This window comes from Entelurus aequoreus, linkage group LG02, assembly GCF_033978785.1.
Source record: "Entelurus aequoreus isolate RoL-2023_Sb linkage group LG02, RoL_Eaeq_v1.1, whole genome shotgun sequence".
Lineage (NCBI taxonomy): Eukaryota > Metazoa > Chordata > Actinopteri > Syngnathiformes > Syngnathidae > Entelurus > Entelurus aequoreus.
Genome location: NC_084732.1, coordinates 40,987,432 through 41,005,433, shown reverse-complemented (window position 1 = coordinate 41,005,433; position 18,002 = coordinate 40,987,432). Strand labels below are relative to the sequence as shown.

At 39.2% G+C, this 18,002-nt stretch overlaps 1 protein-coding gene across 2 annotated transcripts in view; it reads right to left on the bottom strand.

Moving 5' to 3' along the window:
• Positions 1–3,875: 3,875 nt before the first annotated feature.
• The window catches only part of mafa (MAF bZIP transcription factor a), a 160,341-nt gene continuing 146,214 nt past the window's right edge, over positions 3,876–18,002 (bottom strand). Inside the window, exon 3 of one of the 2 annotated variants that reach the window (XM_062026837.1) lies at positions 3,876–4,738. The gene's annotated coding sequence lies outside the window, so the exon portion shown is untranslated. Of the gene's footprint in view, positions 4,739–17,236; positions 17,318–18,002 lie in introns of those variants that run through there. The other variant, XM_062026847.1, reaches the window with a different exon arrangement.

Below are 18,002 nucleotides of genomic sequence, written 5' to 3'. Positions count from 1 at the left end.
AAGAGTTGTCCATTGAGTTTGTGCATTTCAATGCCTGCATGTGTGTGATTTGTGTCTATGCCGGGGGCGAAGGATTAGAGCAGAGCATTTGCCATGGGTTTTTACACTGTAATCCTTTCACCTTTGACCCCACCCCCTCCACTCCAAACATGTCTGGCTTGAGGTCAATAATAAACGTGACACCCCACCAGGCATGTGATGCCAAGCACTTTTCAGTTACGCTGCAATTTCTAGCAGCCTCACCACCTAAAATAAGTTTGGCTGAACACTTTTTTACTCCCAATTTGACACTAATTTGGTGTCCAATCAGATGGACGTGCGCTTCTTAGTTAGGATCACTGTCAAGAAGGTAATCAAATAAAGGCCTACAAGTTAATCAGCTGAAAGTGCACTGCGGTCTATCCCCTTACTGACACTTATGTGCTGCACAACACATTTACAAGGAAAGGAATGAGGCATAGGAGATGTATTGTCCGTATACAATATATGATAACTGCATTCAAACAGTCGAGCTGCTCCCCACCCTCCCTTCCACATATTCATCATGTTAATATACTGTATTTACAACATGGCCAAGTGGGTAATATACATTTGACCTGTGATTAGAGAAACTGCCAATTGTTTACCCATTGAACAATCCTATTACGTAGACATGTTTACATACTGTCTTGCTCTTTAGATTACTGTGTTTATGTGCGTGTCTGACAGAGGAAAATGAATATTTTGTGTGCATATTCTATATATCCTATTACTGGTAGCAAACAGTCGTCATGTTGGTGTACATGCACGTGAATTAAGGTCCCAAAGGTATGGCAAAGTTAGAGTTCTTTCAAAATATGCAAGTGGATTATCAACAGAAAATCTAAAAAATTACTTTTATGAATTAACTTTTGTGAATGGTAATCTACTTCCAGATCTATGTTGTATCACCGAGGGGACAGAAGATCTAAGTGGCCAAATAGATACACATACAGTATTTGGTGGAGAAGCGTAGCGAATACACAAGAGAGTAGTTACGGGCATACAAGTCATAGTCATTGTTAGGGATGGGAATTGATAAGATTTTTTCCTGTTCCGATTCCACTTTCGATTCTGTGATTTGGTGCCTTAAGGGTTGTCTTATTGATTCTTATTCGGAAAAAAGAACAACAGGTGAATTAGCCTCAATTTTGTTTAGTTTCAAGGTAACTTGACTTTAGAAAGCCTACAGAGAGGTCACATCGTAGCATAGAAGAAAAAAGGTACTTTTTACTTTATACATTTTTAAACAAATGTAGTAATTGATAAATATTCTTCTGTAGAATTTAACAAAATAAATAATGTGGAAATTACACAATTTGACAAAATGTCAAGCGATTCCAAGGAATTGATACACTGGGAACCGGTTCTTGTTCAGAACCGTTTTTTGATTCCCATCCCGAGTCATAGTATAACTATAACACTGGCTCAGCCAAAGACAAGGACACAAGACAGATATGGACAAGGCAAAAAAAAAACAGAGAACTATGTTTGTTAGGTACAGCTAACTGCACCTGCATGGCAGGGGGAGTATTTATACAGTAATGATATCATTTTTTTTTACACTTTTATAACCCATTTTGACTGAGGTTGCGGTATGTTATGTTACAGAGAACATTACTTATCAGTCACTTTATATATTTATCTACATCTAAACCAAGGATCCCAAAGAGACCAACGAGTGAATATATAACCTAATCGACATAAAACGAGCACTGCAAATGCAAGCATGTTATATTATAGCCTCAGTTCAGTTTGTGTCCGTATGTTTGATGTCGTACAACCACTAGTGTTCCCTATAGCTCTGAAAATACAGTGAGTATGTCAGAATTCATACATCTCAATACACACCAACCCTTCAGAGATGATTGTTACCTTTTTGATTTCTATTTACTGTTTTTAATTGGTTTTACCCTTTAAAATCGTTTTTAATCATATTTATTTTTACATTGTTTTTACATTGGTTTTATATTTATTTATTTTTTGTTTTTATTCAGTCATTGGTGGAGCTAAGGATATTTGAATATTGTTTTTAATATTGTTGTGCAGCACTTTGGAAAACATTTTGTTGTTTGAATGTGTTATATAAATAAAGTGGATTGGATTGATTGGATTTGTGAAGTGAATTCTATTCATATAGCGCTTTTTCTCTAGTGACTCAAAGCGCTTTACATAGTGAAACCCAATATCTAAGTTACATTAAAACCAGTGTGGGTGGCACTGGGAGCAGGTGGGTAAAGTGTCTTGCCCAAGGACACAACGGCAGTGACTAGGATGTCGGAAGCGGGGATCGAACCTGGAACCCTCAAGTTGCTGGTACGGCCGCTCTACCAACCGAGCTATACCGCCCCATTTCTGCATTTAGTTTTGAACCTACACCTCCTCTACTGAATCTGTGTGAGTAAATGGCACTAGTGCTTGAATAGTACTTTACTTCCAAGAAATATCGTAAATGCACGCACATGTTTGATGGCAAAGGCTGTAAAAGGCTGTATATCTTGATGGTTTTCTCCCTGTGTATTACATACACTGTTATCCTGGGCCGGGTCATTGCTAGAAAATAGCATGCATCCTGTCAAACTATCAACAGTTGCAACAAAGTGACTGATTGTATGCATGGATTTTTTTTGTTAAATGCATTTTCTCAAATGAAAGACAAAACAGGGAGCAGATGAGTAACATCAGGGCCGAGCATCTGGGTGAGCTGACATTCGTGCTCATTAGCACATAGTAAACGTCAAGTAGGACACGAGGTCATGACAGCCCAGCATGTTCAGGTCAAGTTTTTTTTTTTAAACTCTATGATGTGGTCGTCTAGAAAAAACGGGTTACCATTTAAGGTTAGACAGAGCATAGACTTGACACCCCCTTCACTTTTAAAACTCTTGCTTTCTTCAGCTCCGGTTTTGGACTTCTTCGGCAGTATGTCGACTTATCGAGATGTACAAAACCCTTTGACGTTAGATGAATGGACAGCTTCTGGCAGGATGCCCTTTGCCACTTTGTAACTGCCATTTAATTGGCACGCCCCAGTTCCCCACACTTTTTCTCTTCACCCCCACCCACGCTCACTGTGGCCAGGTTCTGTCCCACATCAAAAGTGTGGTTACGTGTCCCTTCAAAGAGTTTAAGACATATTGGCACCACACTGCTGCCTACTTGGCTGAAGAACATTGTCCAATATAAGAATATGTGTAGTAAAACTACATGAACTACTTTTGGGGAGAACTGGTGAGGCCTATCCTTCTAGAACGCAACATGCAGAGTACAGCATCCCGAGCTATACATAGTTGACATACTGTACATACAGTATTTACAGTGGCATATGTGAGCAATGCTGTGTTTTGGTTGTGAACCTGTGAGCCATGACTGTTTATGTCACTGAGCATCTACCGTAACTGAAATATTATTTTACTTTCCCCCAGCGTAACATCTGTCTGTTGCATCCAACACTTTGGCATGCAGCGGGGGAGAGTGGACTGACTTGACTGACGGGATTGTAGAGAAGTCACCACAAAGTAAGAGGTAGGGGATGTACGGTAGAGGTGAGGTGTTCAGTTCCCTGTTGACCATGTAAAGGTTGCCTGTTGTCCCAGTTGAGGTTGTCCGTGCACTGGTTTGGCATCTTATCTGTCCATTTGATCTTAATGGTCCACTGAAGACAGAGGTTGCGGTGTCCTCATATCTACAATCGATGGTGGAGGTGTTCTTTCTCCCAGAGTATTAGGTTGGAATGAGAGCACCTTATGCAACCATGCAAAGCCAAAGTTCCTCCTTCTGGGTTGGCAGCCGTGGCAGCTATAGTAAATAATACATACCGTAGGCTACTGAACGAAAGAAATCATATGAATGGTACCAATATAAAGATTTATATAACTTTTTTTCAAGTTAAGTTCAACCCCCTGATTCACCAACGTTTCCTTTTAGGTATGACTTTTTTTTCACAGCTAGAAATCGTGTGTTGCCTTGTAATAGCTGTAAGCTTGTCTACAAATAGATTTACCTATGCAGTAAGATCTCTACGCAGTATAGAAAACACTTTTCATGTTACTATTAGAAAATACGTTATCATAGAAAGGATGTTTAAAATTACACATATGGAAGTTGAAAGCTATGATACTCTGGAGCTGCAATGATACACATTATGGTGTTTCATGCTGTATTCGTCATCCATCTCTATTTACATATGCTAAAGTAGATATTGGTGTTCAGAGACCAAGCCAGTGATAATTGGAAGCACTTTAGCTTTTTTACAGTCACAATAAGCTGAAGAGAAATGATACTGGAAATGATAATTACATGGTGTCTGAATAGTAGTGGCTTCATGTGGAAAATGGTGGGCCATGAGGACTACCCACAGTCATGAAGGTTTATGGTATGGTGAGAACGACTTGGTATGTGTCCCGCTTTTAGAGTATGGGTTTTATTATGAATTATTTACAGAAGCATGCATCAGTGCAGTTCCTGCTGACGAGAAAGTTGTCCTCTCGATTTCACTGTCTCTCATGTTGAGTCTTTTTTTCCCCCCTTTTTTGTTTTGTAGAAAAAAGCTGAAGTTAAAATATCAGGGAAGGGGACAGAAGTAGCAATTTTGAGGGATTTCAGCAGGTCCTGTCTTTTGTTCCCCGGTGAAGACAATTTTTGAATGTTGTGCTTTGTGGGTGTCTTCACGTGATTGATCAGCCGCTCTGATGTCCTCACTGCTCAGTTGTGGAGTTGTCTGTGCAAAGAAAGAAGAGGAGGAATGGACAGTCTCATTATTTGTGACTCAGACAACCAGACACTCACACATGCATGAACTGTAGTGCTTCCCTGGAACCATCGCGCATAATGTGTAGCATGAGAAAGTGAAGACCACATTAGAAGCTGTATGGTACTTTTGTCTCGGCACGCAGGGTTTATAGTGACACACAGTGAGTCACGGTCACATTATTTAAGGGCTGCATAGAGCTCTGCCAGCATCAAAACAAAGGCAGCGTGACCACCCTCTGAGTGTACATGGCAAGCCCACTTGGCAGAGATTCAGAGTGACACTGGCGTCTGCATGGGGGGGCTGACTCTTCAATCAGCTTCAATTAAGGCCAAAGGTACACAAGCACATTTAGTGCCTGAGTACCGTGTATTGCGTATGTTTTCTAGCGTAGTCACGTTACACATGTTTATTACAAACAAAATACGTCTTTTAATATTTATGTACAACCCACTAATACTTTTCTTTGTGGGTGGGCCAACAGCAACACACTGGATCCACATTCTTTCTACTGAATATCCAAGTGCCTGTCTCAAAAAATGCCCACCCTGCATGCATAATAAATCAGCATAAACAAAGTATTGACATTGCATTGCATTCAAATGAAGTATCTTACACACTTGCAAAATATTTTTTTCTTTGTTGGGTAGTTGTCTCCAGTTGATGTTTTCTTGGGGGTTTGCCACAGCGAGTCACTACCGGTATTTGTTTGGCTCAATCTTTTTTTTTTATCATGAGCCCTTCCTGATGCAACACTTTTATTTAGCCAGATTTGGGACAGTGTCATTCATTAGCCAAAATAGTAATTTTGATAATAACTTGTTTGTTAACATCACACCGTTGTGTTGGAAGCGATAACAGGTATGTTATACATCACACCAGATGCTAGTGTAACGGAGGCCAACTGGCTGTGATCGTCACTCAAGACACCTTAAGAGCTTGCACTGGACTATATGTTGACATCTTAGGCTTTTAACTCGGTGCCTAGCACACTCGTCTCTCATTCAGGAGGACCCAAGTTTGAGTCCCGGACAGAACGGAAATAGGTGAGATACACTGGGGCTGTGACATAGATGAGAGTGACATTTAGGGAGTTGAGCATAAAAAAGGCCAGGCTATGTAATGTGTACATTGTTAACCTAACTCCTTGACCCCTTAAGAGCTTGCGATGGACCCCATGTTGACAGCTTTGGCCTTTAGCTCAGTGTCTAGTGCACTCTTCTCTCATTCAGGAGGACCCAGGTTCGAGTTCCGGGTAAAACGGAAGCTGGGGCTGGACCAAGCGGGGCGAACTGGTGCCATGACTCGGATGAAAGTGAGGTTTAGTGGAGTGCGTGTAACAGAGTCCAGGTTGTGCCATCGGTACATTGTAAACCTCACTCCCTGACTGACACCTTATAAGCTGGATCCCATGTTAACAGCTCAGACTTTTAGCTTGGTGCCTAATGCGCCCATCTCTCATTCAGGAGAACCCAGGTTCCAGTCCTGAGCGGGACAGAAGGAAGGTCTGGACCAGGTGTGTAACACTGCCGGTGATAGTGACTTATATGATCACAGAATGTGGTGTGAGCCGTGGCTGTGTGAAAGCACACAGTTTTGGCAATATCCCTCTTTACTGGGTTCTGTGTAAAAGGCTCAGGTAGACAAATGCTATATTGTCTGTTACAGATTGGATAAGTATGGGATTTCTTTGTGGAAGAGTACCTTATATTCCTGTTTTCTTTGTGGTCATCTAAACACGGTCATGTCCATCTCCCCTCTCCGTCTGAGTATACCACTTAAACCACCAATTGTTACAAGCTCTACATCAATGTATTGTCCACCTTTTGCACAGTAGCGAGCCATGTGAGCCAATAACCTCACCGCAGAGATCACAGCTATTGCCCCGGGGCATGCTACATCCACTCTCAGAGAAACATCAGTTGTCAGGAGTCCGCAGCCCTTCAAGACTCAGTGTGGTCCCAGGGTGTGTGATAATAGAGTATGTGATGGGAATGCAGGGCCATTTGGACCTGCAAAGCCAGGTGTTAGCACTTCAGCTCACCGCCTCATCAATAATTGACAGAGGCAAACCAATCAGAACAATTTGCTCCCAACAGCGAAGTGCTAGAGCAGCCTAACACTGGTGAATCATTAATGAGGCAATTAGCTGAAATGGTTAGACAGTTCGCCCTCACTGGCAACGCTCCTGTGACGCTTCTGCGACGGATCTCCTTGTTCTGAAGCTACAAATGATGGAGTGGTGTTCAGGCCAACACGAGCTGAAGCAAATCAAGAGACACTGGATCGCTTGAAGACTGAATGAACCAAGTCTCCTCAAGACTGGAGCGTTATTTGTGTCGGCAGTGCCAGTTCTCCATCTGTTGACCACAGCTCAGAGCGCCAATAATGGGAACAAACCCAATTGGCTATTACCATGGGAGATTGACCTTTATTGGCTGTTGCTGCTATTGCACAGACCAACAGATGCCATCTCCTGGGTGATTCAAGTGTGGGAGAGCCTTTATGGACATGGATAAAATCGACCTTGGTGACATCACTCAAACATGGGGGGAGGCGGGACAACAACAAGAACAACAATAACAGCAGAGATGTTGCTTGCCTTTGAAGAGCAGAGACCCCAGATTGTTGTTTGAGAGAAAAATCAAAACCCCAAGGGAGCTGCTCACAAAGCCTCATTGACCGGCTATATTGGAACCATTTTATAGTTTATCAATGCGCCTCTGCCTGCTTTCTCAGCCCTGCATCTAGTACAGGCTCAATTAAGCCAGCAACCTTGATCTCAGAAAAAAAAAAGTAAATGCTAAAAGCTGCATAGATGATTCCTAGTCACATGCCCTTGCATGGTCATTTACAAAGTTTATTTTTAGAGACCAATTTAAATTGATTGAACATTTGATTTTTGGGGATTTTTTATTGCACATTTATCTGTTTAAAGCTTTTGCGCTGTAACACAATGTAGGTGATAAAGTTACTGCATATAATCAGTCTAATGCATTATTTTTTCAATACACCTTGGTAGCAGAAGATTCGGAATGATAGTAAGTACTAAAGAGATGGACTGTGTAGCAGGAAGTATGATGGGGTCAGTAATTATACTCCATTGCTGATACTTTGTTGTCCAACCATGTAGGGGACAGGTTCTATATATATACAGTACAGCCCAAAAGTTTGGACACACCATCTCCTTCAATGTGTTTTCTTTATTTTCATGACTATTTACATAGTAGATTGTCACTGAGGGCATCACAACTATGAATGAACACATGTGGAGTTATGTACTTAACACAAAAAGGTGAAATAACTGAAAACATGTTTTATATTCTAGTTTCTTCAAAATAGCCACCCTTTGATCTGATTACCTTTTTGCACACACTTGGCATTCTCTCAATGAGCTTCAAGAAGTAGTCACCTGAAAGGGTTTTCAATTTACAGGTATCAATATTTGTGATACCTTCAAGGACAATCTACAATGTAAATAGTCATGAAAATAAAGAAAATGCATTGAAATTAGAAGGTGTGTCCAAACTTTTGGCCTGTACTGTGTATATATATATGTACACTACCGTTCAAAAGTTTGGGGTGACCCAAACAATTTTGTGGAATAGCCTTCATTTCTAAGAACAAGAATAGACTGTCGAGTTTCAGATGAAAGTTCTCTTTTTCTGGCCATTTTGAGCGTTTAATTGACCCCACAAATGTGACGCTCCAGAAACTCAATCTGCTCAAAGGAAGGTCAGTTTTGTAGCTTCTGTAACGAGCTAAACTGTTTTCAGATATGTGAACATGATTGCACAAGGGTTTTCTAATCATCAATTAGCCTTCTGAGCCAATGAGCAAACACATTGTACCATTAGAACACTGGAGTGATAGTTGCTGGAAATGGGCCTCTACACACCTATGTAGATATTGCACCAAAAACCAGACATTTGCAGCTAGATTAGTCATTTACCACATTAGCAATGTATAGAGTGTATTTCTTTAAAGTTAAGACTAGTTTAAAGTTATCTTCATTGAAAAGTACAGTGCTTTTCCTTCAAAAATAAGGACATTTCAATGTGACCCCAAACTTTTGAACGGTAGTGTATATATTATTTTATTTTATTTTAACATGTCCTGTCCAGCCACTCAAGCAAATCATATTGTGGATGCAGATGTCCACAGAATTGCTCTACAAAAATAAAAATCTAGTATACTTCTCTTGTTGGCTTATTTGTATTTGACTTTATTAAATGGATGTATTTAATATTGGTGCAGCCGGACCAGAGCAGGAGATGATAGAAACGAAGAAAAAAAAGAAGACACAGGGGGAAATTGTGGGCACAAGGGGGTATACGACAGAGATACAACAACAACAAAAAACAACATCAGCAAATACAACATGTACTAATATAATACCAAAAATTACAGCAGATAACTAGTTAATGAAGTAGATGATTGCACTACAAATGGAGCAATAGAAATTGCACTGTTGATAATTAATTATAATAATAAATACCTCTATTATCAACATTACAATTGCTTCAAATGCAACAATACATAAATGTAATGAATAATTAAATTAAAAAATAGAGCAAAAGAGGATCAAACTATATAAACCTTATAGATTGTTATTGTAAAAATAGGGAAAGCTTCAGCAGTGTGCCATGTTTCTAACCAGTTTCCCTCGGGCCGCGGTAACAACCTTAACATATGTTTGAAGAAATGTGATTACATGCATGAGTGTATGTATGTCCTGTATATATGCATATGTATGTACAGTATGTATGTATGTTTGTACAGTCAATGTGCATGCCCACCTTCCCTCCAGGGTAGGCCTGGGCGACACTAGACAACCAAACCAACACGACGACAATCTAAAAAGAAGCAGGCAAGACCGCCAGGCCCGACAACCTTCACTCGCATGGTCCGCCACAGACCACAATAGCACCCCCACCTCCGCACCGGACTTAGCAGCCACGGGCGTCGGCACCACAAATAAACGGCAGCAAAGGCAAACGTTGCAAAACCCCCAAAGGCCAGCACCACCGCACCAAATAAAACCACCGAAAACCCGCAACCGACAACCACACGCTGACAAAACCACGGACACTAGCCAGCCCAAACGCCAACATGCAAACAGGATAAATCAAACCCCTCCCCCCAGCAAGAAACTCCATTCCCCAATCCAAACCCTCACAAACACACCACCGCCCATACAAACGAGCAACAGCACCCACACAAAAAAAAGGCTGTGCTGCCCCCGCACCAAGCCATTGATACGAACCCCATGGCGTGAAGCCAAACCAGACAGACACGGACCCCGCCCATCAGGAAGCAAACCCGCGAGACGCCACACTGACTGACTACCCGATCCACATCAATAAAAAAAAACACTCCAAAACAATAAAGACAAACACATCCATACACACAAACAAAAACACAACGGCCTCCATGAAGCCAGAACAACACCCGATGACCCCTCCGCCAAGAAAGTACACCCCCCCCCCAAAAAAACAAAAAAAAAACAGTTAAAAGATCCCAAAGCGGGCACAACCACCCCCCTAGTACACCAAACAATACCACTAAAACAATGACAACTGCCACCACCCTGGCCACAACAACTCCATCCAGCAATTCCACCCATTTCCCCGGTCGCATATACCTGAGGGTCCCCCCAAGTTCTCCCCAACAGAGACAAAACCCAACCGCGCCCGTGCGTGATCTCACACAGGCGCATAGGTTAGATTATTTATTGTACCAAATATTGGAATGGTGTGAAGATTACATTGAATACACACAGTATATCTACGGCTACTATGTCTGTTGACTGTTGGGCAATCGTGCTGTGTCGTGTTTCATGAGTTTGCTGTTCAGTCTCTTGCTGGTTTTCATTATGACAAAAACCTGACACCAGCTATTGCCCAACTTTTCTGGGAACTATTATCTACTCAATATGATATACAATACATTCAAAGGGCCTCTATTCAATGAAATGATTATTTAATCATTCATTTTCTCCAGAATTGTTAAATATATTTAGTCAAATACCTACCCTATACTTTTATCGAGCAAAAAACAACTTTTTTTTATTTTTTATAAAGGGCTTCAGAAAACCCGAACTGGGTGCACGACATTGATTAGGAAGCAAGGTGAGTCTGTATTGCTGATATTGACACTTGTGTGAACTTTTGCGAACCGCTTGTCTATCTAATGGTTGCTATCAACTTTTATAGCTCTCTCTGGATGTGGTGAGGGAAAACAGGAAATTTGCACTGTGACTTGAGAGAGTCATAATCCCGGCACCTATGTGTTTTGAGATTAGCATGTAATTAAGATAGTAAATCAGTATTTATTAAACAGTATTATGAAACAAATGAGAAGTGAAGTTGTTTATAATGAGTTGGTGGTGCCTCACAAAAACATGTATTTGGACAAGGCGAACTTGATTCGAACAATACAGTTTTCACAATGTTCCATCAGAAGTTTCTAAGTAGAGAAGAACACCTGTGAAACAAACACCATCAGCCTCCGACTCAACAGTTTCCTGCCTCCATATTTTGTGTTTTTTACAAAAGAATGATAAAAAAGGAAATGCTTAAACTTTAATGGTTTTCTCTTTTTTTGTAATTGTTTTTAAAACCAACTCAACACATAAGTGGCTGAAGCAAAGACCAGATCTCAAGTATGCAATAAAAATAAAGTTTACAGCGCATGTTTAATTATTGATGTTAGTTCAGGGTGCGTAAGGATATTGGCAACATTATCTTATAAATTGTTGCTGACGCTTTGTCTCGTATTGATTATTATTCATCTAACATTCTTGGTCTGTTATAGATTGAAAAACACATTATGAATATTGGATATCTAATGCAGTATTACAGGTAGCGGAAGCTATATGGTTTAACTGATAAGCATAATGGGAACATGAAAACAACAGAAACATGCTTGGCGTTAGGACGTGGACATTGTTTTGTGTTTCAACGGAGTCCATAGCAATTAAAGAAATTCATTATATAATTCATTAATTATATATTATAAATTGAGATTTTTCTTTTTCTTGCTCCTATTATTACAACATTATTTGTTGGGTCATTTTTGCTATTGTTTACAAACTCAGTGGGTAATTAAAACCCAGGGTCGCTTTTGTAATTGTTTACAAACTCAGACAAAAATTTAAACCCAAAAGATATAAATTAAAACCAATAGTAGTTTTTGTTTTTGTTTTAGTCTGCACTAGTCACTTTATTTTGTTAAAAAAAACAACCCTGATATGTAGCATTCAACACCACAACTTAAATACATGAATTGAATTATTTATTTACATCAACTCATATACAACAATACTGGCAAATTATAGTAAGAAAAGCTTTATAAAAATGTGTTAGTGGTTACTTTAGTTACTGTACTTGCTATAAAACATGTTTAGTTCTATAACCTATTGTCAAATTATATCTGAAAAGTTGATCCTATCATACTGTATCTTAATACAAAATGTTCATGAAAAAGTATAGCGTAATAATGAAATATAACAGGGGCACACAATTAGGAGCATAATGAAATTGATTGATTTGAAAGGTAATACTATCTAATTTTAATGTGCAATAAAATTAACATGATACAAAACAATACCTAATTTCGTAGGCAGCAAATTATTTGGGCTTGTACTGATTGCACCCTCCTCTGGTTTCTGCCAAGTTATAAAACAAAATGTTCCTCAATTTTATACAACATCATAGTAGATCAAAAACATTTGTATGATGCTTGTTCCAAAAGTCATAATGTATTTGTATCAAAACCTGCATAATAATACACATAAACTGGGCTTTTAAAGCAATAATAGTCCCTCAGTTTTCGGGACTTGTCCACATCGTTTGCTTGTGGTTCATGCAATTTCTGAGCAGTTTGCAGACCACTTCAGAGATAAAATAAACACCATCAGATGTGACATTTTATCTTCTCATACTGATTTTAATCCATCGGAATGTCTGGTTTTACCTGAGGGAACGTTGGACAGTTTTGTCTTGATTAATGCTGAGATGCGTGACAGGGTTTTTTACGAAAATAAAACCCACCACATGTCTTTTAGATAAAATTCCAACCAAATGTTTAAGATTATTTTATGGTTCTTTGAGAGACGAGATTTTAACATCTTAAATTGCTCACTTCAAATAGGGGTCTTTCCTGCCGCTTAAAAGCGGTGGTGAGGCCCTTGCTAAAGAAAAGCAATTTAGATGCTGACAATTTTAATGATTACAGACCAGTATCAAACTTACCATTTTTAAGTACAATTTTAGAAAAACTTGTTTTCAAGCAATTATATGATTTTTTAAATAATCACAATATTTAAGATAAGTTTCAGTCTGGTTTTAGAGTGAACCATAGTGCAGTGACGGCCCTTTTAAAGATCGTGAATGATCTCAGGTTAAGTGCTGACTCTCAAAAACTGTCAGTCTTGGTTCTACTGGATCTTAGTGCTGCCTTTAATACAGTAGATCACCTCATTCTTTTAAATAGACTGAAACACCTGGGTGGCCTCTTTGGTACTGTTCACAAATGATTCACTTCCTATCTGTCAGACTACATTTTTAGTAAGTATGGATACATGCTCTTCAAATACCTATGAAATCACATGTGGTGTGCCTCAAGGATACATTTTAGGTCCTATTATTTTTAATATTTACATGATTCCACTTGGCAGTGTCATCAGGAGACATGGAATTAATTTCCTCAGTTATGCTGATGACACACAGTTGTATATTTCCGTGTCTCCTGATGACACAAGACCAATTGATACTCATTTTAATTGCATTTCAGATATTAATTCCTGGATGGCAGATAACTTTTTACAGCTTAACCAGGAGAAGACTGAAGTTTTAGTCATCGGCCCTGAGATCCTGAGAGAGAAACACATATCAAAACTACAATCATTGTCTTTAACTCAATCACTACAAGTGAAAAACCTGCCAATCGTTTTGTACTCTGACCTTGGTTTTATACCACATGTAAAAAATATAACAAAAATAGGTTTTTATCATCTTAAGAATATAGCCAGAGTTCACCCAATTCTCTCTCAGGGCAAAACGGAGACGCTAATGCATGCTTTTATTACAAGTCGTATAGACTATTGTAACGCCCTGCTTTCTGGTCTTCCTAAAAAGGTTATTGCACCTTTACAATTACTCCAAAATTCAGTGGCACGTGTCCTGACGAAGACCAGAAGGCGGGCTCACATTACACCAGTTTCAAAATCTCTGCATTGGCTCCCTGTGCGTTTCAGGATAAATTTCAAGGTTCTTCTTATGGTTTATAAATGTTTTTATGGTATTGGGCCTTCTTATCTTTCAGATTTGCTTTTACCCTATGAACCTTCCCGGGCCCTGAGACCTCCGGGACTCGTCTCCTAATTATTACCAAAGTCAGGACACAAAGTCACGGGATGGCATCCTTCCACCATTATGGAACAGCTTGCCAGAGGACCTCAGGGCTGCGGAGAACGTTCATGTTTTTAAGAGCTAATTGTTTTTATTTTTTTTCTATTAATCTTCATATGTCTTACTTGTATTTTATCCTTTATCTCTACACATGGTTCTTACTATTTTGCAAGTTGTATTATTTTTATTTTCCCATGTCCTCAGATGAGCAATCTGCCTCAGAGGTTATCGTCTGTTCTGTGGGGGCAATTTGTGTCAGCATCCTGGTGGCCATGGTCTGATGACGTCCTGGTGCAGATGGCTCCTGTGATAGTGTTTGCTCACATGTCTCCTCTGTACTCAGCCATGTAATCATTGGTCCATATAGTTGCATATGTGTGTGTGTTGTGTGCGTTTATGTTTGGTATCTGTATCCGTGCGTACGTATGTGATAATGGGGGATATGGGTCACCGGGGTATTGTTTTTAACTAAGTAAAGCACTTTGTGTTGCATTTCTTTTATGTATGAAAAGCGTTTAATAAATAAAGCTTGATTTGATTTGATTTGATAATAATTGACTGTCTATCCTATTGACTTGCTGACATACACAAAACAACGCACGCATATAGGGAAAAGGGGAAACTGAGACTAATGTGAATTTTAGCCCGAACGCCACAATTTCCAACTTAAAAATAATAAAGATGTTTGTGCAAGAACATAAAGGAAACTTGCCTCGATGCTGTAATAGACACAGATTTTAAAGATTGTTCTAGTTTTCTCTGTATATTGTAAGAACTGCACTCATTCATTTTTTAAATAGCTTAAAGGGGAATTAATGTGCCACATATGCTTAAAATGATCAAATGAGTAGTCTGAGTCATCCATGATTACATATATACTTACATCATGTATATAAAACCTCAATGGAGGTGTTTGTTTAAGGGCTTTTTAGGCAGAATAAAACAGCGCTCGCAGGCTCCATTTTAAGCAGACTTTTAAATGCATTTATTTAATATTTAGAATTTAAAAAAAACTAAACATCCATCGTCATGTCTTTCATAGTGATAGTGAACGATAGGCAAAATTCCAAAGAAAAGTGCAGTTCACCTTTAACATTATTGCGTCAGATAGTGTGGTTTTGCAGTTTACCAGGTCTAGTGAAGTGTGACTCAGTTCCGTGGGAAATACTCATCGTTTAACACCCGCTTTTTATCTCAGAGTAAAAAGCGCTGTGGTGGAAACTCTAATCAGATACACTGCACGCTACGTCATTTATCGCTTTTTGGTAACAATACAAAGGCTTTGTAATGATGGACAGCTGAGGAAATTCCCCATCAAGTGAAGGATTTCTTACTAAAGATATCTGCTTAAGATTTGGATGTGGAGGCACCATGCACATCTTACTTGCGTTACTGGAATATCTCACTAAAGAAGCAGCAGTTTTCTCAGTTAGTGAATCTGACAATCAAGACATGACAGAGACTGGTTATTTTACATACGAGGTGTATTGATTTTCTTTGTGTGATTTTAGGTAAGTTATTTTAAAAAATTACTTCACGCTCCAAACCCATAAACTTAGAATTTTGTCCTTCTACAGTGCAAATTATTTGCCACTTGCCAAGATTTAATTTTAGCATGAATAATGATATGTTTTTCTACTATTACAATAAACAAAACTATTCAAATAAGATATTTTTATTCCCCTTCATAAGAAAGTCGTGTTTAAAGATTCTGCAACATCTCAAGGATGTTTAATTGATAATACTTGTTTTCAGAATAAAATGCATATTTCTATCTTAAAAGTCCTGCTAATTTCTAGATATACAAATCTTAATTTAGAATGTCTAAAGTAAAATGATCTGTCCATGCAGCTAATTAATTTCAGTAGTTTATAGCATTTCTTCCTAAAAATCTAGCCTTTTTATTTTTTATATTGACAGCTCTTTGTTTGGGGTTTAATCATTTCTAACAAAAATAATAAATTTATTTTTTTCATCTTATACAATCTATTCTTTATATTGAATAATTTTGCTCAACATGTGTGCATATAGATTTCTTAATTCATCATGAGTCATGAGCAAATGTATTCTGCCTGAGAGCAAAGTGACTAACATGACTACAAGTGGAGAGATGACATTTTGAGCAGGCATTAAAAAAAGCTCAATGGATCATCTGTCAGGTTTAAACAGGAAAAGGTTCAACAAGATGTTGTTCAAAGAGAAAACAGAGGGACAAATCTAAGGTTAAAACGAGTGCTTGTGATACATCCCATGAAGCATTGTGATTGATGTTACCCCGCGGCTAGACAGTGTGTTGCACTGGCAAGCACAGACTTTTTTTTGAATGTAGGAGCAAGTCAGGGAGATGCAGACCTAAAGGACCCAATGCATCCAGATGACTGAAATCTCGCTAACAAGTTCTCTTTATGCATCGTTTGCTCCTGAAAATGAATCTGGCAGTCATTTTCCATAATATATATTCATTCTTGAGTAATAAGTTGATAATTAACTTTACTTTGGACATCCCCTTTCCATCGCCGGACTCTGTATGTCGGCCCCTCGTCTGATGTCATTTACTGAACTGGAGCCCATTTCCCCGCATACACAGTGCGGATAAAGACATGACACTATTGTTTTGATCACTTACTTACATTTTTTTGTTGCTCCTGTCCATGATTACTTTAAAACTGATATGGAGTCTTCTGTAGGTGACGTCAGCAAGCTGATGCTAGCCCACATCACATCGTGAAACTAAAAGTGGGTGTTCCAAAATATGCTGACATTCTTTAGAAAAGAAGCCTAAATGTAATACTGTGTCTACTTTGGGGGGAATTTTACCTGTAGACATAATTTTTAGTTAGGTTCAGAACTATACAATAAGTGTGATTGTTTAGAGGGGCCCTTTAGGTGGGCTAGCCTAAAGCTAAAGAAAAGGTAAGTTGAGGTTTAGAGTAAAATATAAACCTCAAGTGATTTAGTTCATTCATTTACTGTTTGGCACCTTTCACCTGCCTTCTGAAGTAGTGCCACTTTCCCCACCACAATAGCAATTGGTGGTCAGGGGCCAATGTTAACCATTCCGCGCCTCCATAGCAGTGTGTTGGGTCACATGTGAGCCGCCTGTCCTTTCCTCTTCCAAGGGTCCCATAATGTTCGCCTGTGGAGATCAATACCCATCAGCTCGCTAAAACAAATACATTTATCAAAGCCTGATTGCTGTGTGCTACACCTCGCTGCTACAAGCGTGTTACATCTGATCGCAGGCCCAGATACCAAGGAGTATCCAGCACCTGGTGACGCACCTGCCAGATTGTCCGCAAGCGTTGCGGTTAAACTGACCGCATAAAACACACTGTCATTATTTTGGTTTGGAGCAAGATGATGACAGGCGTTATGGCGCCTGCTTTTCTGCGCCGTGTCCTCCATCAAGCAAGCTCTATGGCATTTAAAATTTAATCAGAGGGAAATGTTCCTTATGTCGGCCCGCTGCTGCAGATAAAGAACAGGCGTTTGAGTAATTATGGTGCATTATCGCTGAGAAACATTTCATTGCGGCGTTTTAAACTGTGTAGTGAATGGTGACAAACGAACAGCCATTTTAATTCCTATCAGGGGGGAAAACACATAGCCGGAGCCAATGAAGGCAACTCTCTCAGTCTGCCACCGACTGAGACCATCTGGACTGAAAAAAAGTTTTTTCCCTTTGAATCAACAGCTGTTAAAACTTACAAGACACCACTTTGTAATATATGTACATATATAACTGTTGGTTGTTCTATTTCATTTAGTGACACATTTGACAAATGGACCAAGTCATAAAAATAGAAAAATAATATAATAAC